The sequence below is a fragment of the Hyla sarda genome, chromosome 1 (assembly GCF_029499605.1).
Source record: "Hyla sarda isolate aHylSar1 chromosome 1, aHylSar1.hap1, whole genome shotgun sequence".
Lineage (NCBI taxonomy): Eukaryota > Metazoa > Chordata > Amphibia > Anura > Hylidae > Hyla > Hyla sarda.
In genome coordinates, this window is record NC_079189.1 from 171,344,024 (window position 1) to 171,369,055 (window position 25,032).

Here is a 25,032-nt window from a genome sequence, read left to right on the forward strand (position 1 = left end):
TAGGAAATGAAACAGTGTAATGACATTGTTCATTCCATAATCCTGGTAATGAACTAATAATGTGGCTTCCTCAAAGGGCCTGAGCAAACGGCAGGTGTCACGAATGAGCTGCCACTGGTTCACATTGAAGTTACACAGGGGAGTACCCCTATCCACTTGGATCATCAAGAAATCGGTGATGGCTTTTCTCTGTTCTTATAGTTGGTCCAACATATGGAGGGTGGAATTCCAACGTGTGGCAACTTTGCAAATAAGACTATGTTGTGGGATACCATTCTGATGCTGCAGCTCACGGATGGTGTGCTTTGCGGTATACGAGTGGCTGAAGTGCATGCAAAGTTTCCTTCCCATTGTTAGGATGTCTTGCAAATGGGGGGGGGACACTTCAGGAACCGCTTTACTACCAGGTTGAACACGTGTGCCATACAGGGCGCATGGCTCAGCCTTCCTTGTCGCAGCGCAGACACGATGTTCTTCCTGTTGTCAATCACCATGGTTCCCATTTCCAGTTTTTGTGGAGTTAGCCATGCTCCGATTTCTTTATGAATTACTTTTAGCAGTTCCTCACCTGTGTGACTCCGTGCGCCAAGGAAAACCACGTGAAGAACAGCGTGACACCGCCGTGCCCTGCACACATGGTATGCTGAAGTGGCACTGAGACTTTTCTGTGAAGTGGAGGCTGAGGACACGGTGGAGGATGAGGAGGCAGAGTCGCACACTGTCACAGGACCAACGGCCTGAGAGTGTGGAGGAGGAAGCAGCATGACCTGTCCAGGTTGCTGTTGTGGCTGTGCAGGAACCATATTCACCCAGTGGGCCGTAAAAGACATTTATTGTCCCTGACCATAGTTACAGCTCCGGATGTCAGCACTGCTGTGCACTTTGGTACACACCAACAGACTCAAGGACTGGCCGATCTTCTCTTCCACAAAATTATGCAAGGCTGATACTGCCTTCTTTGCAAGGAAATGACGGCTTGGCACTCTCCACCTCGGATTGGTACAAGCCATCAGATCTCTGATGCTACCACCTTGCGGGCTCAGCTGCTGCCTCACGGGCAACTTGTAACCCTCTTCTCCTGATGACAATGAAACCCCTTCTGCACCCAGCTCCCAATTGCGATTGACTTCATCATCATCAACAAGTGTCTGCACGTCATTGATGTCCTCCTCAGGTTCCTCAACAGTGTCTGCTTCAGGACCCTGAACGCTGGCAACTCCACCTCCCATGTCACTCTCCTCATCACTACTTGCCCACCTAGTGGAGGAAGCGGCAGATGTCTCCTCCACTTTTTGGCTGGGCAGTAGCTGCTGACTGTCCTCTATTAGATCATCCTCACTGAATAGTGGAGCTGAACCCACAGCATAAGATGCTTCTTTAGGGGATGTAACAGCATAAGACTGAGGAAATGGGAGGACAGGGACTGCTCCCGGGCCATGCCAACTAAGGGCTGTGTCTGAGGAACCCACCGACTGTTGACTGGGGATATCAAATGTCACTTTTGATGAAGTGGATGACTGTGTTAACCAATCGATGACAGCAGATGGGTTGCTGGTGAAGACATGACCGCTAGCTGATACCGGGAGATCCCCTAGTCTGCTGCGACCTTTGCCTCCACCTGATGAATTTAGGATTCTGCTACTCCTCTGTGCACGTCCTGGCACTTCTCTGACTGACATACTTAATGAGTATATGAGGGGAGTAGAATATGCTTCACTATGCTTAAAACAGTATTTGTTTAGAACAGCAGCAGGTGTGTACTTTTGGCTGTCCTTTCACAGTATCTAGGCCCTTGACAGAATAACAGGTACAAAATAGTACACTACTTAGATGTTGGTATGTGGTATGCCCTTATGAAGGCAGAAAAATGTGCAACAGTACGCTTAAATAAGTATCTGAATACAACACCAGCCGGTGAGTACTTTTGCCTGGCCTTTCATAGTATCTAGGCACTTGACAGAATGTAGGTATGTGATATGCACTTATGAGGGCAGAAAAATGCGCTACAGTATGCTTAAAAATACGTATTTTTGCACAACACCTACAGTACACAACAGTGCTGCAGTACACAGTCGCTGTGTACTAAACCCAGTCGCTGTGTACTAAACCCAAAATTGCACTCTCTCACAAACTATTAGGAATGGACTGCAGGGTATGTATTATACCGTCTACAGACTAGTATAACCAGCAGACCATTTATTGTGGAACAAAGAGGGCAGAAAAATGCACTACAGTAAGCTTAAAAAACGTATTGGAGTAAAACACCAGCTGATGACTAATTTTCACAGTCCTTTCACAGCATCTTTCACAGCATCTAGGCCCTTGACAGATTAATAGGTACAAAATAGTACACTACTTAGATGTAGGTAAGGGGTATGCACTTATGAGGGCAGAAAAATGCGCTAAAGTACGCTTAAAAAAAACATATTTTTCCTCAACACCAGCAGTACACAACAGTGCGTGAGCACATAAAAGCTGTGTACTAAACCCAAAATTGCTCTCTGTCAAAGACTATTAGGAATGGACTGCGGTATTATACTGTCTACAGAACAATATAACCAGCAGATGATTTATTGTGGAACAAAGACACAAAATTGTGCTGAAAAATTATTCCTGACTCCTCTGCTAAGGTTTAAGAAGTTGAGGCAGCTTGTTGAAATGTATGAGGCAACACACAGCTATCTGCCCCTCTCTGTAATACAATGCTGTAGAAAGGCGACTGGGAGGTTACTGGCTGCAGTAAAAATCCTTTTCAATGGAAAAAAGCACTGCACTCTGTCCACCAGAATGCTGATGTGACTAGGAGGTGAAACGCTGCTGGAAAACCTTTTCTGTGTAACACACACACAGGCTATCCCTATCTATCTCTCTGCAATGTAATGTATGAAGTGACTGGCCGCAATATGGCTGCCAATCATATAGGGCTGTGACATCACAGGGGTGACTGGCTGCTGACAGGCTGCATCCTGCATGTTATTCAGGGTCATCCCGCCTACCCGCCTTCCTGCCTTCCCAGAGTTCCTTGCCCCATGTCCTCACATGTGGATCCACCATTTTAGATATCCTGGAGCCTGGACAGCACTAAATGGAGTCTATTGAAGCGATTTGCAAGAATTGTGGCTATAGTCGCATTCATGGGTAATTGAATTTTCCCTGTAATACGTAACAAATTGAGATTCATCAGCTTCAATTCGCCCATCTCCAAGTATGACCAAAAAACAGCTGCAAAAACGCACAATAAAGCAGGATCACATATGACATATTTTGCTGCATATTTTCTGCAGCTAATTTTGCTACCCATTGACTTCAATGAGTAGGAAAATGCAAAGCAGAAAATATGCAGCAAAATATGGCATGTTTGACCCTACCCTTAAACAAAACAAAAAACAAATACAAAATGCAGTGTGAACATAGCCTTACCATGTTTACTGGAAAATGATATAAAGGTTTATGTAAAAAGTATCTGCTGACCACATATCCTACATCTTGTTATTGTGAATCCATCGACCTTGCTATTTTACTTGAGACAAGTTACCTTATCCATTAGATATTTTTGTATGGCTGTAACTCTGAGATATTAAGAAACAGATTTAGAACAGCTGTCATGATATAATAAAAAGCCCTCAATATAACTGGTAATATAATCTGGGATAAATACCAGGAAAATCATACTCTGGATGTTTTCTGTATTGTATGACAGCAGTTTTGAATACTTCATTTGGTCCTTGGCTTGATATAAATGTTGGCAGAAGCTCCAGACCTTTTTCAGTGGTTCTTACAACTGAATATGGTGTTAATATGGCCACAATAATTGACAACTATTTCCCCCATGTTCCCATAGACATGGCTGTATGTACTGTAGTATTGGAAGAAGCACCCTGTATAGAAGTCCTTGTGCACATTGTCTAGGAGCACTTGGTCAGTACATATTTATCAAAATTCAAAGGGTTCTTTTATAAGAATTGTGTGTTTTAAAGCAAATCTATCATGAAAAAAAACTACCTATTGTTTAAGTAATTTTTTATGTTAAACATATTTTTAAGAATTTTTTATTATGTTTTTTCTAAATTAACTATTAATTAAATTAACTTTTTACTATTTATATATATATATTTGTTAATTATGAAATCTTGCAGTGTTCATTCTGGCCACTAGGCCTACAACTAAGCTGAGACTTCCTGTTCTGTACAGATCATTTCCCAGCAATGTCTTTCTTTTAAATCAGACAGGAGTACAGTGAAAGGTGACACCAGAAGAGAGATAATCGGTCTACCACCATTCACAGTGTTCTACCTCCCTGTAGAATGAAAAGGTTACAGAGAAAGCTCAGTAATGTCTCCAATTCAGGTGAATGGGACAGCTCCTGTATATTGTTCTCTATGGTCCAAGGGTCCTGCTGTAAAGCATTTCTCTAAATACAGTTAAAAACTATTTCCTAGAGTAATAATAATGTACAAAAAAGTAAATACAAACAAATTACAATTGGAAAATAGAAACAGATTAGAAAAACATGTCTCAGGAAAAGGTGGCAGATGATATTAGGAGCTACATTCCCTTTGAATATTACTGAATATTCACTCAATTACCTCAAATGTATCATAGATATGTTGTGCTGGGCAAAACAAGTCAGTTTATCTGACTTTTCTGGCCTGCACTTATCTCTGAGGCAGGCACCAAATTGGGAGCATCGAATGTGATGTCTAAAAGCCTCACAAAGTTGCTGTTATGAAGCATTGCATGCAGGAGAGTTTTTTCTCACATACCATGATCGCAATTTAGTAACTGGCACAACTGACATGTAATAGTGGGCTGCCATTTATACTTACTTCTTATTTCTTGCATGATTTCTGATTGGTCCCACTATTCTGCCCTACCATAAGTCCTGGAGGTATTTGAATACCAGGAGCCATTGTTAGAGCCATGGAAAGGCAACACATCAGCCTTGTCATTGAACACCAATTGAAATCTTTATTTTTATGTAAATTAATTTGCAGAAGCTTCTTGACAATATTGCATTTAACTACAAAGAAGCAAAAGTCATTCTTGACATTTACAGACAATCCTTAAATATTTAAAAAGTTTAAAGTTCATGAATATATATATATATATATATATATATACTGTATACTGTATATATATATATATATATATATATATATATATATATATACAGTGGTCCCTCAACATACGATGGTAATCCGTTCCAAACGGACCATCGTTTGTTGAAACCATCGTATGTTGACGGATCAATGCAATGTAAAGTATAGGACAGTGGTCTACAACCTGCCGACCTCCAGATGTTGCAGAACTACAACACCCAGCATGCCCGGGCATGCTGGGTGTTGTAGTTTTGCAACATCTGGAGGTCCGCAGGTTGTAGACCACTGTTGGAGGAAGCTGTACTCACCTGTCCCCGCCGCTCCGGACCGTCACCGCTTGTCACCGCTGCCCTGGATGTCGCCTGCCATCGCTGTAACCGCATCCCCGGGGTTCCCCGACGCTCTGTCAAGGCCTCTGCTTCCCTGGCTCTCCTTCACCGCCATCAAGTCGCTACACCCGCTGCTCCTATTGGATGACGAGACGGCGTGCGCTGCGACGTGATGACAATGATGGAGAGCGCCAACGATGCAGGGGAGCCCGAAGAGGACGCGCCAGAGCCCCGAGGACAGGTAAGTGATCGTCAGCGGACCACACGGGGCACCATAAACGGCTATCCGGTGGCAGCTGAAGCAGTCAGCGCTGCCGGATAGCCGTTTATGCGATGGCCCCGACATACAAAAGCATCGTATGTTGATGCTGCCTTCAACATGCGATGGCCTCTGAGAGGCAATCGCATGTTGAAATTATCGTATGTCGGGGCCATCGTAGGTCGAGGGGTCACTGTATATATATATATATATATATATATATATATATATATATATATATATATTTGTGGTTTCTTATCTTAGCACAATAGTTTACCTTTTCATTTTTTTGTGAAAGTTCCAATTAAAACAGAGCATTGCGTGTTTCCGCTTATATGTTGACAATCCCTTAAAAATAAGCAGTCTGGATCTTATAAACTTAGTTCTTTCTGTCACATCATGAGCGAAAACAGTGGCATATAGCACTCCAAGAATACAAACCATGAGAGACAACATAAACGTAATAAATCTGTACAACAAAGCAACTAAAATGCATGTTGAAAATAAAATAAAAAAAAATGACTCCTTGGGTCTGGCTATATTTCAGACTTTGGAACAAAAACAACAGAGATTAGTTGAAATATATTCAGGTTACTATATTGTTTTCTTTGCATGCTCTTAGTTATAGTTTTGAATGTCTTCCAGGTAGTTGATGAAGCACCAATTTTGTTTTTAATCCAATATTACATGTCATGTCAGAAGCAGAAGACTTGCCAAAACTATCACCCATGCAGGTATCACTATCCATCTGGCTGTACATAAAGAAGTTTTACAGAAAAAAAGCTGTAAGTGACCCAAGGGAAACGAGCATTAGTCTTCCCATAAATAGCTGTAAAATTACTAAATATTTCCAGAGAATACACATTTTCAGTGAAGATGTATAGAGCCCCTATGTTGGGTAAAATGTTTAAATATTAAGCCTAACAAAAGAAGGTAACTCTTTGATATCTGAACTTAAGTGGTTCAAATGTGCAGTCTTCATCCACTAGGCCTGGAAATGTTTAAGGGGTAGTCCAGTGGTGAAAAACTTATCCCCTATCCTAAGGATAGGGGATAAGTTTGAGATCGCGGGGGGTCCGAGCGCTGGGGCCCCCTGCGATCCTTTGGATAGGGGATAAAAGGTTTTTGCCCGGAATACCCCTTTAAAGGAGATTCTAACTATTTTTGCTGTCTGAGGAAAAATGTGACATGGCACCTTTACCAAATAATTGACATACTGTTTTTTTTATTTTTTCCTGACAACTGTTTAGCTTAGGCATTAAAGATGCTGATAGGAAACATGATTTGTGTCTACAGTCATAACATTTGTACTGCACGTTCATAGGATGTACATCCCATTGTAGAGGTCTAGTGTCATACAAAAGATATGTGGGTTATTAACTACACTAATGAATTATTTCATTTTTATCCAACTTTGCAGCATCTTCCTGTGTTTGAAATGTACAAAAGATCCTAAACACACTATGTTGTATCTGTCATCATTACCAGAAGATTCTCTCATCCACATAGTATTTGAAGCCATCTGTTTTCCCCTTGGAAAAATATATGGACATAAACCTTGATAGTTTTTTAGACATTACTTGTTCTTGTTTTTTAAGAAAGGAAAATGCGCATTTCATACAAAGTAGTCTTATTTCACACAGTTCATTTATTAAAACCAGGCCGTCCTTGCTATAGTGAGAATAATATTGATTTTTTTTAGCTTTGTGTCTCAAAGGGGTACTCTGCCCCAGACATCTGATCCCCTATCCTTTAGACAAGATGTTTGATCATGATGGGGCCGCTGCTGGGACCCCCCACGATCTCCCTGCAACACCCGGCGTTCATTTAGAATGCCGGCTGCTGCATCGGAGGCTCGTGGTGTCACGGTCACGCCCCTTCTCATAGACTTGCATTGAAAGGGAGGGCGTGGCCGTGATGTCAGTGCCGCAACACTAATCAACAGGCACGGAGCAAAGTTTGCTCTGGCACCTGATGACTGCGGTGCCATAGCAGAGATCGCAGGGGGTCCTTTGGATAGGGGATAAGATGTCTAGGGGTGGAGTACCCCTTTAAAGCATACAGGGGATAATTTACTGTATCCCACGCCAGCACAGAGTATCAAAATTGCAAAAAAATAAAATAAAAGCAAAAAATAAAAGTTAAAAAATTTGTAAGCCCTGTCTTGGAGCAATACATTTTTTGCAAGCTGTTTTTCCAGTCTGCATTAGTAAGAGAATTTTAAATCCGTCCTAGTATTTTTTCATGATGCTGCAACTATTCTTTGGTGCTGAACAATTTCATTTCAGCTTTACACACCGTCCTATATGTCTTAACCTTATATCGGTTTTGCATATTTAGCATCATGATTTATCAGTTACTAGCTGAGTGCCCGGTTTTTCTTTCCTAATCCTTGTTGTGGAGGAAAATCAACAGAGGAAGCTTTTGACTTCATATCCCATCCTCATATATTGTTGTCATATCCCAACCCCATATCTTGTCCTCATATCCCGACCTCATATCCCGACCTCCTATCCCGACCTCCTATCCTATCCTCGTATCCCGTTCTCCTATCCCAACCTTCTATCCAGTCCTCCTATCCTGACCTCCTATCCCGACCTCCTATCCCATCCTCGTATCCAGTCCTCCTATCCCGTCCTCGTATCCCGTCCTCGTATTCCGTCCTCCTATTTCGACCTCCTATCCCGACTTCCTATCCCGACTTCCTATCCTGACCTCCTATCCCGACCTCTTATCCCGACCTTCTATCCCGACCTTCTATCCCATCCTCCTATTCCAACCCGTAATATGTGTACCAGGTATTGAAATATCTCCAGCGGAAGTTATCTGGGAACATACATTTCCCATCAATTTGCATGGGACTTTAAACAAAAACCCTGACGAATGGGGGTAGTTAAGGGTTAAATTAATTATCCTATATTTTAAGTGGACATATAAGTAACATATGACCAAGTATTATCGAAATATCTTCAGACGTTTGGAAGTTATGCAGTAACATATTTTTTTCATAGACTTGTATGGGACTTTTAACATAAACCCCACCCCTGGCAAATGGGGGTGAGTAAGGGTTAAGTTACGTATCCTATGTTTGTTGTTGACATATTAGTAACATGTGTACCAAGTTTCATGTTAATATCTTTAGCCGTTTGGACGTGATGCTGGAACATAAATACATACACACACATTGGCCCTGATTTACTAAGAGTGGAATGTTTATTGTGGAGTGATTTCCATATTACTATTACATATTACTATTCTTTCGCACATGTCGGTTATTTTTCTGTCGCACTTTTTTTGTGTCGCACTAGTCAATTGTGTCACACAAACTCCGAGATAAAGAAATTAGTTGTGTGAGTCAAAATGGTTTAGACTTGTTTGTTTAAAAATATTTCCATGAATCAAAAGTATTCATGTGTTATAATTTTTCAAACATTACAACAATTATCCTTGTTTATCAGTTTGGGTGTTAAATAAATTTAAACCTAATATCGCAAATGTGTTAAAAGAAAAAAAAATTATACATTAACTCACAAAAGCATTCAATATTTTATTCATAAAAGTGTTGAACTGTACAAAATGTTTTCAGGTTAGAAAACAAGTTACTTTCACAAAAAACGCAATGGCAAACAGTCCCTTGTTAGAAATCACCCAATTTTTTTAATTTCACTCAGCCTCTTGGCTGTCGGTTATTGTGTGAGGCAAACTCGCACTTTTTCTCGAGTGATTTTGGAAGTAAAACGCCCATTTTTGCATAAAACACGCCCATTTTAGAGTGGAAAAAAAACACTCCGAGTGTTTTCTAAAGTGTTGGTTGTGCGACAAAAATTTGGTCGCATAAATAGTCACACAGACGTTGCGACTAAAATTTAGGCCCGAGAAAAAGAGTCGGTTGGACTTTAGTAAATGAGGGCCATTGAGTTTTATATATATAGATTATAAATGAAGTTCATAGGACACTCCACATGCATTAATATAATCTCACATATGGCTGCACATTCCTGATATCCATTGTCGGAGATCTTGGTATCCAATGATCTAGAATACTGCAAATTCTAAAAAGATCTGTTTAGTTTTTCGTGCACAATGATGATGATTGAATAGTGGCCGTATGAGTAGATAGAAAGCCTTTTAGATATGTCAGTCCTTCTACAGACCTGTATGGCCAATTGACTAGAAGCTGAATTATGTATTGCTATGCATTGAATAAAACTAGTTAGAAGAAGATAATAAAGATGCGTGTATGCGGAACGTTATGTCCCACATCCTTTTATATTGTGTAGTCTTACATTATAACACAATCTTTACATGAATCCAGGGATATATTTCTGTTGGCATAATAATGTAATATAGAAAGGAGTAAAGTTTTTTGAGTAGTATTAGTGGTTTATGTTCCCTAAAAATGGCCATACTTAAGCTCAAGTGTCTGATGAAAATATAGTCTGACTAATGTACTGTCACAGATAAAAGGGCTTGCTGAAGTGGTTTGCGGTTAGTTCTATGAATGAAGGAAGTGGAAAGGATATGGCCTTTCCTTGCATTCTGTAAATCTTTTTGACCGGGGTAAGGATTTATTTCGTCTGTTGCACTCATAAGTTGTACAGCCTAGACTTTATTGCATATAATATGTCTCATTTAGCCTCCGTGATCAATAAAATAACTTGTCTAAGTTCATCATCCACTACGCCACTCAGAATGCCCACTGTCTACAGCACTGATTTTTAATGCTTTCTTAAGCCACCTTGAATGATCAGTCAGTTCTCAGGATCCCTGACAGCAGCTGCAGCCAGCTGTGTTGTAGAGGAAGAAAACATCCGACAGACCAAAGTCCAGACTGTACTCGGATCCCAGATGATCCCCGTCTAAAATGGTGGAAACACATCTTTCCCTGCTGAGTAACAGTTTCCACAAGGAAGTTCATCATGAGGATGGCTCCATATGTTTCTGCTGAACTTGTAGAAGAAGCCTTCCATTCTTGTCCTGTAGAGTGAGTCATTTCCATATGAACATTTTACAACCGTGAAAACACTGAATCTTTCTTTCTCTGACGCAAAATAAGAAGCTTGGAAACAGTGGTTGCTAAATGTTATGGTATATGTTTAAGAAAACAATCATAGATTTCAGGGGACACAGTGTGCGACTTGTATTAAACAAAAAAGGAAAATCATTGAGCATTAGGTCAAATATCATGGACGTGTGCACACACCTAGTTTAGTAGTATTTTGTTACCATGTACATGCGTAAGGCTCTGATCATATCTATTCAGAGTCTTACGATGGCGGCATACACCAGTGATAACACTGGCAACCAACGGAAGACTATTAAATATCCTTCTGTATACGCATACAGTGGGAATTGTTGCTATAGACCCTCATTTATTTACTATAGGGAAAAATAAAGTTATGCCAACACAGACCATCCCAATGTATGGCAAAAGGCAATCCCCAGGACAATGGAACTTATGGATAAGCATATACTGTACACTATTATTCAGTCATTTCACATTAGAATTCACTAAATCTAGTTATGTCCAGAATTAAAAAAAAGTTCACGGGAGGCAAGGGGCACATTTTAAGCTAAAATATACATTTTAACGTATCTGCTTGTAAGGAAAATGGATATTCCAAATTAAAAAAAATTTTTTCACATATACAATATGTCTACTTTATGTTTGCATCATAAAATTGACGTGATTTTACTTTTGGAAGACATTATTTTTCAGGGACCAGTTCAGGTTTGAAGTGGATTTGAAGGGTCTTCATATTAGAAATACCCCACAAATGACCCCATTATAAAAACTGCACCCCCCAAAGTATTCAAAATTACATTCAGTCAGTGTTTTAACCCTTTAGGTTTTTCACAGGAATAGCAGCAAAGTGAAGGAGAAAATTCACAATCTTCATTTTTTACACTTGCATGTTCTTGTAGATCCAATTTTTTTTATTTTTACAAGGGGTAGAAGGAGAATTTGTAGCCCTATACATGAATTTGTAGCCCAATTTCTCTCGAGTAAGCACATACCTCATATGCCTATGTAAATTGTTCGGCGGGTGCAGTAGAGGGCTCAGAGGCGAAGGAGCGACAAGGGGATTTTGGAGAGTATGTTTTTCTGAAATGGTTTTTGGGGGGCATGTTGCATTTAGGAAGCCCCTATGGTACCAGAACAGCAAAAAATCCCCACATGGCATACCATTTTGGAAACTAGACCCCTTGGGGAACGTAACAAGGGGTAAAGTGAACCTTAATACCCCACAGGTGTTTCACGTCTTTTGCATATGTGAAAATGTGTTTCCCCCCAAACTTCACATTTTTGCAAGGGTTAATAGCAGAAAATACCCCCCAAAATTTGTAACCCCATCTCTTCTGAGTATGGAGGTACCCCATAAGTTGACCTGAAGTGCACTACGGGCAAACTACAATGCTCAGAAGAGAAGGAGTCATATTTGGCTTTTTGAGAGCAAACTTTGGTCGGGGGCATGTCGCATTTAGGAAGCCCCTATGGTGCCAGAACAGCAAAAAAAAAACACATGGCACACCATTTTGGAAACTAGACCCCTTGAGGAACGTAACAAGGGGTACAGTGAGCATTTACCCCCACTGGTGTCTGTCAGATCTTTGGAACAGTGGGCTTTACAAAATTTTTAATTTGCACAGCCCACTGTTCCAAAGATCTGTCAGACACCAGTCGGGTGTAAATTATCACTGCACCCCTCATTACATTCTGTGAGGGGTGTAGTTTGCAAAATGGGGTCACATGTAGGTTTTTTTTTTTGCGTTTGTCAAAACCGCTGTAACAATCAGCCACCCCTGTGCAAATCACCTCAAATGTACATGGTGCACTCTCCTTTCTGGGCCTTGTTGTGCACCCCCAGAGCACTTTGCGCCCACATATGGGGTATCTCCGTAGTCGGGAGAAGTTGCATTACAAATTTTGGGGGTCTTTTTTCCCTTTTACCTCTTGTCAAAATGAACAGTATAGGGCAACACCAGCGTGTTAGTGTAAAAAATTTATTTTTTTACACTAACATGCTGTTGTAGACCCCAACTTCACCTTTTCATAAGGGGTTAAAGGAGAAAAAGCCCCCCAAAATTTGTAACACAATTTCTCCCGATACCCCATATGTGGCCCTAAACTGTTGCCTTGAAATACAACAGGGCTCCAAAGTGAGAGCGCCATGTGCATTTGAGGCCTGAATTAGGGATTTGCATAGGGGTGGACATAGCGGTATTCTACGCCAGTGATTCCCAAACAGGGTGCCTCCAGCTGTTGCAAAACTCCCAGCATGTTTGGACAGTCAACGGCTGTCCGGCAATATTGGGAGTTGTTGTTTTGCCACAGCTGGAGGCTCCATTTTGGAAACAGTGGTGTACCAGACGTTTTTCATTTTTATTGGGGAGGGGAGGGGGGCTGTGTAGATGTATGTGTATATGTAGTGTTTTTTACTTTTTATTTTATTTTGTGTTAGTGTAGTGTAGTGTAGTGTTTTTAGGGTACAGTCACACGGGCGGGGGATTACAGCGAGTTTCCCGCTGCGAGTTTGAGCTGCCGCGCAAAATTTGCTGCATTGCAAACTTGCAGCCTGATACTCACTGTAAGCCCCCTGCCCATGTGAATGTACCCTGTACATTCACGGGGGGGGGGGGGGGAGGAGAACCTCCAGCTGTTGCAAAACTACAACTCCCAGCATGCAGAGTCTATCAGTGCATGCTGGTAGTTATAGTTTTGAAACAGCTGGAGGCACACGGGTTGGGAAACACTGAGTTAGGAAACAGACAATGTTTCCCAACCAGTGTGCCTCCAGTTGTTGCACAACCACAACTCCCAAACATTCTCAGGCATGCTGGAAGTAGTAGTTCGGCAACAATTTTAGAGCCAGATGTTGCCGAACTACAACTCCCAGCATGCCTGGAGTTGTAGTTTTGCAACATCTGGAGGACTACAGTTTGCAGACCACTAATACAGTGGTTCCCAATCTGTGCCCTTCCATATGTTACAGAACTACAACTCCCAGCATGCCTGGACAGTAAGGGGATGCTGAGGATGTGTAGTTTTGCAACATATGGAAGGGCACAGTGGTCTCCAAACTGTGGACCTCCAGATGTTGCAAAACTTCAACTCCCAGCATGTCCAAACGCCAAGGGCTGGCTGGGCATGCTGGGAGTTGTAGTATACAGGGTCCCATTACAGCAATGCATGTCGCTTTACGGCGACGTGCATTGCTGTAAAGGGCCTGACCGCGCCTGAAGAGGAACTCACCTGTCGCCGCCGCCGCCGTCTTCATCACCGGGATACGGGTCTTCAGGGACAAGGTAAGTACCGGGGCCAGGCCCCAGCACTCCCCTGTCCCCCGCCGCGTCTTCCGGTCTTCCTCCCGTCCACTCCAGACTTCCGGGGACCGGGCAGGGCGGGAGGAAGTAACTGCCCCCCCCCCCCCTGCGATTGGTCGGTTAGCTAATCGACGGATCGCAGGGCATAGGAGGAGGTTGCAGGCTTGCCACCTCGCTCCTAGCCTTCAGCATGGTCCTGGCTGTCTGTGACAACAGGGATCATGCAAAATTACCGGGCGGTTGGGTCCCAGAGACCCGATCAGCCCGGTATCGCCGCAGATCGCAAGGGCGATTTCTCTTGCGATTTGCGGCGATCGTCGACATGGGGGGCCTACATGGCCCCCCTCGGCGTTTGGCCTGGATGCCTGCTGAAACATATCAGCAGGCATCAGCTTCCGATCTCTGCCCGGCGAGTGGCAGAGACCGGAAATACAACAGGACATTCTCTAACGTCCTTGGGCATTAAAGCCCAGGTAGCAGGGATGTTAGAGAATGTCCTATATCCTAAAGAGGTTAAGGACCAAGCCCACAATTTTATTTTTGCATTTTCTTTTTTTCCTCCTCGTCTTATAACTCTTTTATATTTTCATCCACAGACTAGTGTGAGGGCTTTTTTTGTGTGCGACTAGTTGTCCTGCATAATGACATCACTCATTTTATCATAAAATGTATGGTGCAACCCAAAAAAATACTATTTGTGTGGGGAAATTAAAAAGAAAACCGCAATTTTGCTCATTTTTGAAGGTTTCATTTTCACGCCGTACAATTTACGGTAAAAATGACGTGTTCTTTATTCTGTGGGTCAATACGATTAAAATGATACCCATGATTACATACTTTTCTATTATTGTTGCGCTTAAAAAAAAATCACAAACTTTTTAACCAAATTAGTATGTTTAAAATCCTTCTATTTTTGATGACCTAAAACTTTTTCACTTTTCCGTATAAGCGGCGGTATGAGGGCTCATTTTTTGCGCCATGATCTGTACTTTTTATTGATACCACATTTGTGTATATAAAACTCTTATTTAGTTTTATATACCATTATATTTTAATAGTTCGGACATTTACACACGCGGCGATACCAAAATGTGTATTAATAATTTTTTTTTTACACTTTATGGGGGTACAATGGGAAAAAAAGACATTTGACATTTTTTTTTGGGGGGGGGGGTGAGAGGATTTTTCTAATTTTTTTTCCCTTTTTTAAATTTTCTTACTTTGATTTTTACACTTACACGCTGCCGGTGACGCGATCATCCATATTTCCGCCCGCACTTCCACAGATGCCGTGATATGTATTTATCACAGCATCTGAGGGGTTAATGGCAGACATCTGCGTGATCACAGATTTTGGCCATTACCGGCGGGTCCCTGGCTGCGATTAGCAGCCGGGACCAGCCACGCATGTTCCGAGCATCGCTCCGATGCTCGCAGTCATGTACGGGACGTAAATGTACATCCTGAGCGCTAAGTACCACAGCACCAAGACATAACTTTACGTCCTTGGTTGTTAAGGGGTTAAAGGGATAATTAGGGGACCGGCAAATAAATACTCCACATGGTCTCTGGCTTGTTTCTGGCACCATTCACTGGTCCTCGGTGCACTGTCCTCCTCTGTCCACTGCTCCATTTTCTCTCTGCTCCTTCCTCTGGCACACTCTATTTAAACTACATTTCCCAGCAGTTTTCACTGCTGAGATCAGTAGAAAGGGGATGTGGCTTTTCAGCATCATGTCATAAAGGGGAGTGGCCCACATGGTGAGGATGCTGAAAACCACGACAACATTTCACATGATCTCTGTCTCTGTTGGGGGGAAGACAAAGTGGACAGAGGATGGCAGGTTTTTCTTCATTTTCTGCCTGTCACCGCTTATCCACACCCCTGTTTTCCTACTGACAGGCCTACTTTAAGTTAGTTCAAATATTTTTTTTATCCTCCATATATATGTGTCTAGGTGTTTCCTCCTCAGGTAAAGTGTTGTGTGTTAGGTGTAAATTCCATCCTTACTAAGCCCAAGGTTATTTTAATGAAAATTCTTTAGTACATGCTAAAAGGATAAAAGTACTTTTTCCTTTCCAAGCCCGTTCTATGATCCCAAATTACTGGAGCTTACTGTAAAAAACAAGCAAACAAAAAATGAACACCTTCTGCCTGTCAAGTTGTATCTAATGTTTTAAATAAAAAGGGGTAGAAAGGGTCATAAAGAAGGTAGAAACAAGTCCTAAGAAAGCATGTTGATGGAATAAACACAACTCCTTTTTACTACAACTTGCCGTTCGGTGTGCTGTGGGGAATTGTTTATTTGTGAATTATTTGACTCTGGACACACTTTATTCAGGCGGATACCTGGGGTGCCGGGCCGGAGATCACAGTGTCGGTCCTCCCACAATCTGACACTTAGCTTCTATACTGCGGATGGAGGATATGTTTTTTTAGACTGGACTACTCTTTTAATTATAGAATAGGACTTTGAATTATACACAGCAGTGGAAATCCTGAAATTATTTCCATTTTTAAATATCAGTGCTACCCTTGAACTTCTTGTGGACTTTGTGATTGATTGCTTGTCCTTAGGATACCATTTCTTATTGGTGGGGTGCAAACACTCCCTAACACTTCAATTGGGGTGAGCATCAGTAATCTGGTACAGGCACTATACAGTGAATGGAGCCATATGTTTCCGGCTCCATTTACTGTGTACAAGTAAAAGCAGCAGCTCTTCCGAACAGCTGAATGGCAGGGCTGCTGGGTATTGGCACCCCGTTAATCAGATATTGATTGTGTATCCTGAGGATAAACCATCAACCACATAGTGCCATAAGACAGATTTATACTGTAATATTCTTTGTTTCTTTGGGATTTGACTACTGATAGTTGATTAAATATCTTTAAAATGAATGAGGAAAAACATGTAGAAAATAGGTAATGCCCAATAGTTATACAAATGTCCAGCCTAAAATTGTTATGGTGTAAGTGAAGAGTTAATACTGACTGATGCTCTATAGGTATTTTTATAATACTAAAGTTAAAGAGTTACTACATAAAATCAAATAGATGGCAAAGTAACCATGCTGTTAGTTTATAACCATTCATTATTTCAGGGACTTTTATAATGTTGTATACACAATAGTAAAAAAAAAAAAAAAAAAAGAGTATATAGTTGCTGAAAAACAATCATTTTAATCCCATCAGTGTTGAAGTACAATAATGTTCATTGTTACTGGACATTGTTTAGCACCTGTCTTTGAAAATGACTAGAGAACTCCTCAACCATTCAATTGAAGGGACTTTTACTATCTTGTAAAATGGGTATGAATAGTTTTTTTGTTCTAGCTGTGAAGCCCAGGTAAACCGTAGCATTCATTCACTGCTCCTGGCCCATCCTCATCGTTTAGTTATTGCTACTGTATTTCAACTGTGTGAATAGTAAAAGGCAATATTTGCCATTCATGAATGACCTCTTTGTATATTTTTTTTGTTATTTTGTGTGTTGTTATTGCTTTTAATTGCTGTCCTATTATTAACCTCATGTAAATAATTGCATACTCAAAAATTTTTTATATTTCAGAAGAGTGTTTATACAGAGAGAGTCCAAAAAACTTATAACAATGGATGTGTAAATATATATCTATTTGCTGTGGTTAGTGGCCAATTTTAGGGCCTGCTCCCAATTTATGTGCTCGGGCATGGTATGAGATGGTCTTAAATGGGTACTCTGTCCCTAGACATCTTATCCTCCAGCGGCGGAACCCCCGTGATCAGACATCTTATCCCCTATCCTTTGGGGGGAGATTTATCAAGCTCAGTCTTTGTTATGGTATTTTGAAGGTCTTTTTTTGCTCTCTGTTTTGCCTTACTGCCCTGCCTGCTGCTATTTCGTATCAGTGGGAAGCCTGGCAATATCTATGTGCAGGCTTTAACCTAAGATCAAAGTTTGAGTAAAATGGCACAGCATCAAGCCCACGATATGACAACATTTAAAGGGGTATTTTGGGCAAAAAAATCTTATCCCCTATCGAAAGGATAGGGGATAAGATGTCTGATCGCGGGGGGCACGCCACTGGGACCCCCCGCGATCTCCCTGCAGCAGCCCACATTCTATGCGTAGCTGCGTCTTAAGTTTTGTAAACCTCGGGGCTTCCGAGATGGGGACGTTACGTAACGCCACACCCAGTCCATTTATGTCTATGGGAGGGGGCCCTAAAACCTCTTGACAAAGCCGTATAGAACGGTGAAACATGTCGAGGGGGGCCACGAGTAGGTTTTAAAATACAGTGCACACTCTTCCCTCATAGTGCGCATACTGCAGATGCGCACGGACAGATTGAGATACAGCGATGCCAGAATGGCACTCCAATAACTAATACTATGGGAAGAGAGATACGCTGATACTTTTAACCCATTAGTTTTTTTGTGTTCTTGTATTAATAAAGATTATAGTATTTTAATATATGGGAAATATAGGGGATTAGTGGATCACCTTTTTTGGTGATCTTTTGGTTAATTGGTTTAAAACAACCCTCCATATATTGGTCCCTAATTGGGTGATGCAATTATACTAGCCAGCACATATGAAGAGGTGCACACCTCATCATACATGTCGGCCATCTGCACCAGGTGCGCACCTGGTGCAGCGACAAGTCACAGAGATTAAAGTGTACCTGTCGTTAGTAAAAACTTTTTATACAATGTAGATAATACCATTCTATGTATATTTGTAATATATGGTAATATACATTGGTTACAAAATGTGTGTATTTTAGGGTGAAAAAAGCTGTCCCTGTAGCTATTGCATACATGACATGTCTCTGTGAGAAGACCAAATACTGGAAGTGAGGGCAGGACAAGAAGGGCTCTGTGCAGGCTCCTGGATTGTCAGTCATCCTGATGTGTAAGCCGGGAGCATGTCACAGAGCCTCACTGCACAGAGCCCTACTTGTCATCAGTGCACAGAGCCTTTCTTGTCCTCAGTGTACAGAGTCCTGCTTGTCCTCAGTGTACAGAGCCCTGCTTGTCCTTAGTGTACAGAGCCCTGCTTGTTCTCAGTGCACAGAGCCCTGCTTGTCCTCAGTGCACAGAGCCCCGCTTGTCCTCAGTGCACAGAGCCCTGCTTGTCCTCAGTGCACAGAGCCCTGCTTGTCCTCAGTGCACAGAGCCCTGCTTCTCCTAAGTGCACAGAGCCCTGCTTGTCCTCAGTGCACAGAGCCCTGCTTCTCCTAAGTGCACAGATCCCTGCTTGTCCTCAGTGCACAGAGCCCTGCTTGTCCTCATTGCACAGAGCCCTGCTTGTCCTCAGTGTACAGAGCCCTGCTTGTCTTCACTGCACAGAGCCCTGCTTGTCCTCAGTGTACAGAGCCCTGCTTGTCCTCAGTGTACAGAGCCCTGCTTGTCCTCAGTGTGCAGAGCCCTGCTTGTCCTAAGTGCCCAGTGCCCTGCTTATCCTCAGTGCACAGAGCCCTACTAGTCCTCAGTGTACAGAGCCCTGCTTGTCCTCAGTGTACAGAGCCCTGCTTGTCCTCAGTGCACAGAACCCTGCTTCTCCTCAGTTCACAGAGCCCTGCTTGCCCTCAGTGCACAGAGCCCTGCTTGTCCTCAGTGCACAGAGCCCTGCTTGTCCTCAGTGTAGAGCCCTGCTTGTCTTCAGTGCACAGAGCCCTGCTTGTCCTCAGTGCACAGAGCCCCCTGTTTGTCCTCAGTGCACAGAACCCTGCTTGTCCTCAGTGCACAGAGCCCTGCTTGTCCTCAGTGCACAGAGCCCTGCTTGTTCTCAGTGTACAGAGCCCTGCTTGTCCTCAGTGCCCAGTGCCCTGCTTGTCCTCAGTGCACAGAGCCCTGCTTGTCCTCACTGCACAGAGCCCTGCATGTCCTCAGTGTACAGAGTCATGCTTGTCCTCAGTGTACAGAGCCCTGCTTGTCCTCAGTGTGCAGAGCCCTGCTTGTCCTCAGTGCCCAGTGCCCTGCTTATCCTCAGTGCACAGAGCCCTTCTAGTCCTCAGTGTACAGAGCCCTGCTTGTCCTCAGTCAAAAGAGCCCTGCTTCTCCTCAGTGTACAGAACCCTGCTTGTCCTCAGTTCACAGACCCCAGCTTGCCCTCAGTGTACAAAGCCCTGCTTGTCCTCATTGCACAGAGCCCTGCTTGTCTTCAGTGCATAGAGCCCTGCTTGTCCTCAGTGCACAGAGTCCCCTGTTTGTCCTCAGTGTACAGAGCCCTGCTTGTCCTCAGTGTAGAGAGCCCTGCTTGTCCTAAGTGCCCAGTGCCCTGCTTATCCTCAGTGCACAGAGCCCTACTAGTCCTCAGTGCACAGAGCCCTGCTTGTCCTCAGTGTACAGAGCCCTGCTTGTCCTCAGTGCACAGAACCCTGCTTCTCCTCAGTTCACAGAGCCCTGCTTGCCCTCAGTGCACAGAGCCCTGCTTGTCCTCAGTGCACAGAGCCCTGCTTGTCCTCAGTGTAAAGAGCCCTGCTTGTCTTCAGTGCACAGAGCCCTGCTTGTCCTCAGTGCACAGAGCCCCCTGTTTGTCCTCAGTGCACAGAACCCTGCTTGTCCTCAGTGCACAGAGCCCTGCTTGTCCTCAGTGCACAGAGCCCTGCTTGTTCTCAGTGTACAGAGCCCTGCTTGTCCTCAGTGCCCAGTGCCCTGCTTGTCCTCAGTGCACAGAGCCCTGCTTGTCCTCACTGCACAGAGCCCTGCATGTCCTCAGTGTACATAGTCATGCTTGTCCTCAGTGTACAGAGCCCTGCTTGTCCTCAGTGTGCAGAGCCCTGCTTGTCCTCAGTGCCCAGTGCCCTGCTTATCCTCAGTGCACAGAGCCCTACTAGTCCTCAGTGTACAGAGCCCTGCTTGTCCTCAGTCAAAAGAGCCCTGCTTCTCCTCAGTGTACAGAACCCTGCTTGTCCTCAGTTCACAGACCCCAGCTTGCCCTCAGTGTACAAAGCCCTGCTTGTCCTCATTGCACAGAGCCCTGCTTGTCTTCAGTGCATAGAGCCCTGCTTGTCCTCAGTGCACAGAGTCCCCTGTTTATCCTCAGTGTACAGAGCCCTGCTTGTCCTCAGTTCACAGAGCTATGCTTTTCCTCAGTGTACAGAGCCCTGCTTGTCCTCATTGTACAGAGCCCTGCTTGTCCTCAGTCAACAGAGCCCTGCTTCTCCTCAGTGCAAAGAACCCATCTTGTCCTCAGTTCACAGAGCCCAGCTTGCCCTCAGTGTACAAAACCCTGCTTGTCCTCAGTGCACAGAGCCCTGCTTGTCCTCAGTGTACAGAGCCCTGCTTGTCTTCAGTGCACAAAGCCCTGCTTGTCCTCAGTGTACAGAGCCCTGCTTGTCTTCAGTGCACAGAGCCCTGCTTGTCCTCAGTGCACAGAGCCCCGTTTGTCCTCAGTGCACAGAGCCCTGCTTGTCCTCAGTGCACAGAGCCCTCCTTGTCCTCAGTGTACAGAGCCCTGTTTGTCCTCAGTTCACCGAGCCCTGCTTGTCCTCAGTGCACAGAGCCCTGCTTGTCCTCAGTGCACAGAGCCCTGCTTGTCCTCAGTGCACAGAGCCATGCTTGTCCTCAGTGTACAGAGCCCTGCTTGTCCTCAGTGTAGAGCCCTACTAGTCCTCAGTGTACAGAGCCCTGCTTCTCCTCAGTCAACAGAGCCCTGCTTCTCCTCAGTGTACAGAACCCTTCTTGTCCTCAGTTCACAGAGCCCAGCTTGCCCTCAGTGTACAAAGCCCTGCTTGTCCTCAGTGCACAGAGGCCTGCTTGTCCTCAGTGTACAGAGCCCTGCTTGTCTTCAGTGCACAGAGCCCTGCTTGTCCTCAGTGCACAGATTTCCCTGCTTGTCCTCAGTGCCCAGTGCCCTGCTTGTCCTCAGTGCACAGAGCCCTCCTTGTCCTCAGTGTACAGAGCCCTGCTTTTTATCAGTGCACAGATCCCTGCTTTTCCTCAGTGCACAGAGCCCTGCTTGTCCTCAGTGCACAGAGCCCTGCTTGTCCTCAGTGCACAGAGCCCTACTTGCCCTCAGTGCACAGAGTTCTGCTTGTCCTCAGTGTACAAAGCCCTGCTTGTCCTCAGTGTACAGAGCCCTGCTAGTCCTCATTGTACAGAGCCCTGCTTGTCCACACTACATACTTCCCCCGCCCCCCCCCCCCCCCCCCCCACATACACACACACCCTCCCCTGAACCACCAGGCGAGGCCACGCACACCCCATGATCCAGTGGCTGACACTAGTACGAGGGTCCATGCCGCTCATAATAGGAGTCCGTCCCCCCAGACAAGCATACCGGAACTCCCTTGTGGTGAACCTGTCTGGAGACCCCCAGTTGGTTATCAGCCACGGATTACTGAGTTTGTTGAAATGAAAAATTTGGGGCAACCCCAGCATTTTAGTGTAAAAAATAAAAAATGAATTTACACATCCAACTTTAATGAAAAGTCGTCAAACACCTGTGGGGTGTTAAGGCTCACTGTACCCCTTTTTACATTCTTTGAGAGGTGTAGTTTCCAAAATAGTATGCCATGTGGGGTTTTATTGTTTGTTTGTTTTTTGCTGTCCTGGCACCATAGGGGCTAAATGCGACATGCCCCCCCAAACACCTTTTCAGCAAAATTTGCTTTCCAAAAGCCAAAATGTGACTCCTGCTCTTCTGAGCATTGTAGTGTGTCCGCAGTGCACTTGACATCCACACATGGGGTATTTTCATACTCAGAAGAGATGAAGTTACAAATTTGGGGGGGCATTTTCCCCTATTATCCCGTGTAAAAATGTAAAATTTGGGGGAAAACCAGCATTTTAGTGAAAAAGAAAATTTATTTACACATCCAACTTTAACGAAAAGTCGTCAAACACCTGGGGGGTGTGAAGGATCACTGTACCACTTGTTACGATCCTTTAGGGGTGTAGTTTCCAAAATAGTATGCCATGTGGGGTATTATTGCTGTTCTGGCACCATAAAGGCTTCCTAAATGTGACATGCCCCCCAAAAACCATTTCAGAAAAACTCACTCTCCAAAATCCCTTTGTCGACCCTTCCCTTCTGAGCCCTATTACCTGCCAAACACTTTACATACACATATGAGGTATTTCCTTACTCAAGAGAGATTGGGTTACAAATTTTAGGAAGATTTCTCTTTTTTTCCCCAGTGTAAAAATTCAAAAACTGGGTCTACAAGAACATATGAGTGTAAAAAATTTAGATTTAGAATTTTCTCCTTCACTTTTTGGCTATTCCTGTGAAACACCTAAAGGGTTAACACTCTTACTGAATGTCATTTTGAATACTTTGAGGGGTCCAGTTTTTATAATGGGGCCATTGATTGGGGTATTTCTAATAAGAAAGCCCTTCAAATCCACTTCAAAACTGAACCCGTCCCTGAAAAATTCCAATTTTGAAAATGTTGTGAAAAATTGGAAAATTGCTGCTGAACTTTTTAGCCCTCTGATGTCTTCCAAAAGTAAAAAACATGTCAATTTTATGATGCAAACATAAAGTAGACATATACAGTGGTCCCTCAACATACGATGGTAATCCGTTCCAAATGAACCATCGTTTGTTGAAACCATCATATGTTAAGGGATCCATGCAATGTAAAGTATAGGAAGTTGTACTCACCTGTCCCCGCCGCTCCGGACCGTCACCGCTCATCACCGCTGCCCGGGATGTTGCGCTCCATCGCTGTCGCCGCGTCCCCGTGATGTCCCCACCGCTCCGGAACGTCTCTGCTGGCTGGGAACGTTGCTCTCACGTTGCTGTCATCACGTCACTACGCACGCCGCTCCTATTGCAAGACGGGACGGCGTGCGCAGCGATGTGATGACGACGATGGAGAGCGCCGGCGATGGAGGGGATCCCAAAGAGGATGCTCTGGAGCCCCGAGGGCAGGTAGGAGACCATCACCGGAGCACACGGGGCACCGTAAACGGCTATCCGGCGGTAGCTGAAGCAATCAGCGCTGTCGGATAGCCATTTATGCGATGGCCCCGACATAGAAAAGCAGCGTATGTTGATGCTGCCTTCAACATGCGATGGCCTCTGAGAGGCCATCGCATGTTGAAATTATGATATGTCGGGGCCATCGTAGGTCGGGGGGTCACTGTAGTATATGTGAATCAATATTTAATTTATTTGGAATAACCATTTTTCTTAAAAGCAGAGAGCTTCAAAAAATGCAAGAAATTATGAAAGTATCGGCGAAAATTTACCACTATATTAAAGTAGAATATGTCTCGAAAAAACAATCTCGGAATCAAATTCATAAGTAAAAGCATCGCAGAATTAATAATGCTTAAAGTGACAGTGGTTAGATTTGCAAAAAACGCTCTGGTCCTTAAAGGGGTACCCCGGTGGTCAACGTGTTTTTCCGTTTTTGATTTACCTTATTTGTTTTTTTTCTTTTCTATTCTTGTTGTTTAGGCGACTCTATTTCCATTCTTTGTTTTCTTTTTAACCCCCACTTTGTTTTCCTATCTTTGCTTCTATTTCCTGTTTCTTGCTGTGCTGAAAACTACAAATCCCAGCATGCCACATGCCTTGCTGGTTTGGGGCGGCTCCTTTTTTTTGGTTGTTTGTTCCGCCCTTTACCCATCCTACTATTTTCCCAGGTCAGCCCCCTTATACACAGCACACTAATATAAATCAGAATTGGTTGGGATACACTGGCATACACACACAAAAGGGACTACAACTCCCAGCATGTGTCATTCAGGAGTCTTCAGTCTGTGGTATGACACCAGCATGCTGCCTCTGTAGTCTCCAGGGGTTTGTAGTTCACCACACCTCTGTAGGGCATACATCAGTGGTTCCCAACCAGGGTGCCTCCAGGTGTTGCAAAACTACAACTACCAGCATGCCCTGACAGCCTTTGGGCATGCTAGGAGTTGTAGTTTTGCAACAGCTGGAGGCACACTGGTTGGGAAACACTGGTGTAACATGATGTGTATGCTGAATATGCTAGAAAAGTGTTTCCCAACCAGTATGCCTCCAGCTGTTGCAAATCTACAACTCCCAGCATGCCCAAAGTCTGTTAGGGCATGCCG

General features: G+C 43.8%; 1 long non-coding RNA gene across 3 annotated transcripts in view; it reads left to right on the forward strand.

The window, feature by feature from the left end:
* The window catches only part of LOC130303149 (uncharacterized), a 70,906-nt gene that overhangs the window by 22,381 nt on the left and 23,493 nt on the right, over positions 1-25,032 (forward strand). For 2 of the 3 annotated variants that reach the window (XR_008853278.1, XR_008853266.1), the window contains exons 4-6: positions 4,226-4,347; positions 6,333-6,472; positions 7,108-7,316. This is a non-coding gene — a long non-coding RNA (uncharacterized LOC130303149). Of the gene's footprint in view, positions 1-4,225; positions 4,348-6,332; positions 6,473-7,107; positions 7,317-25,032 lie in introns of those variants that run through there. The other variant, XR_008853272.1, reaches the window with a different exon arrangement.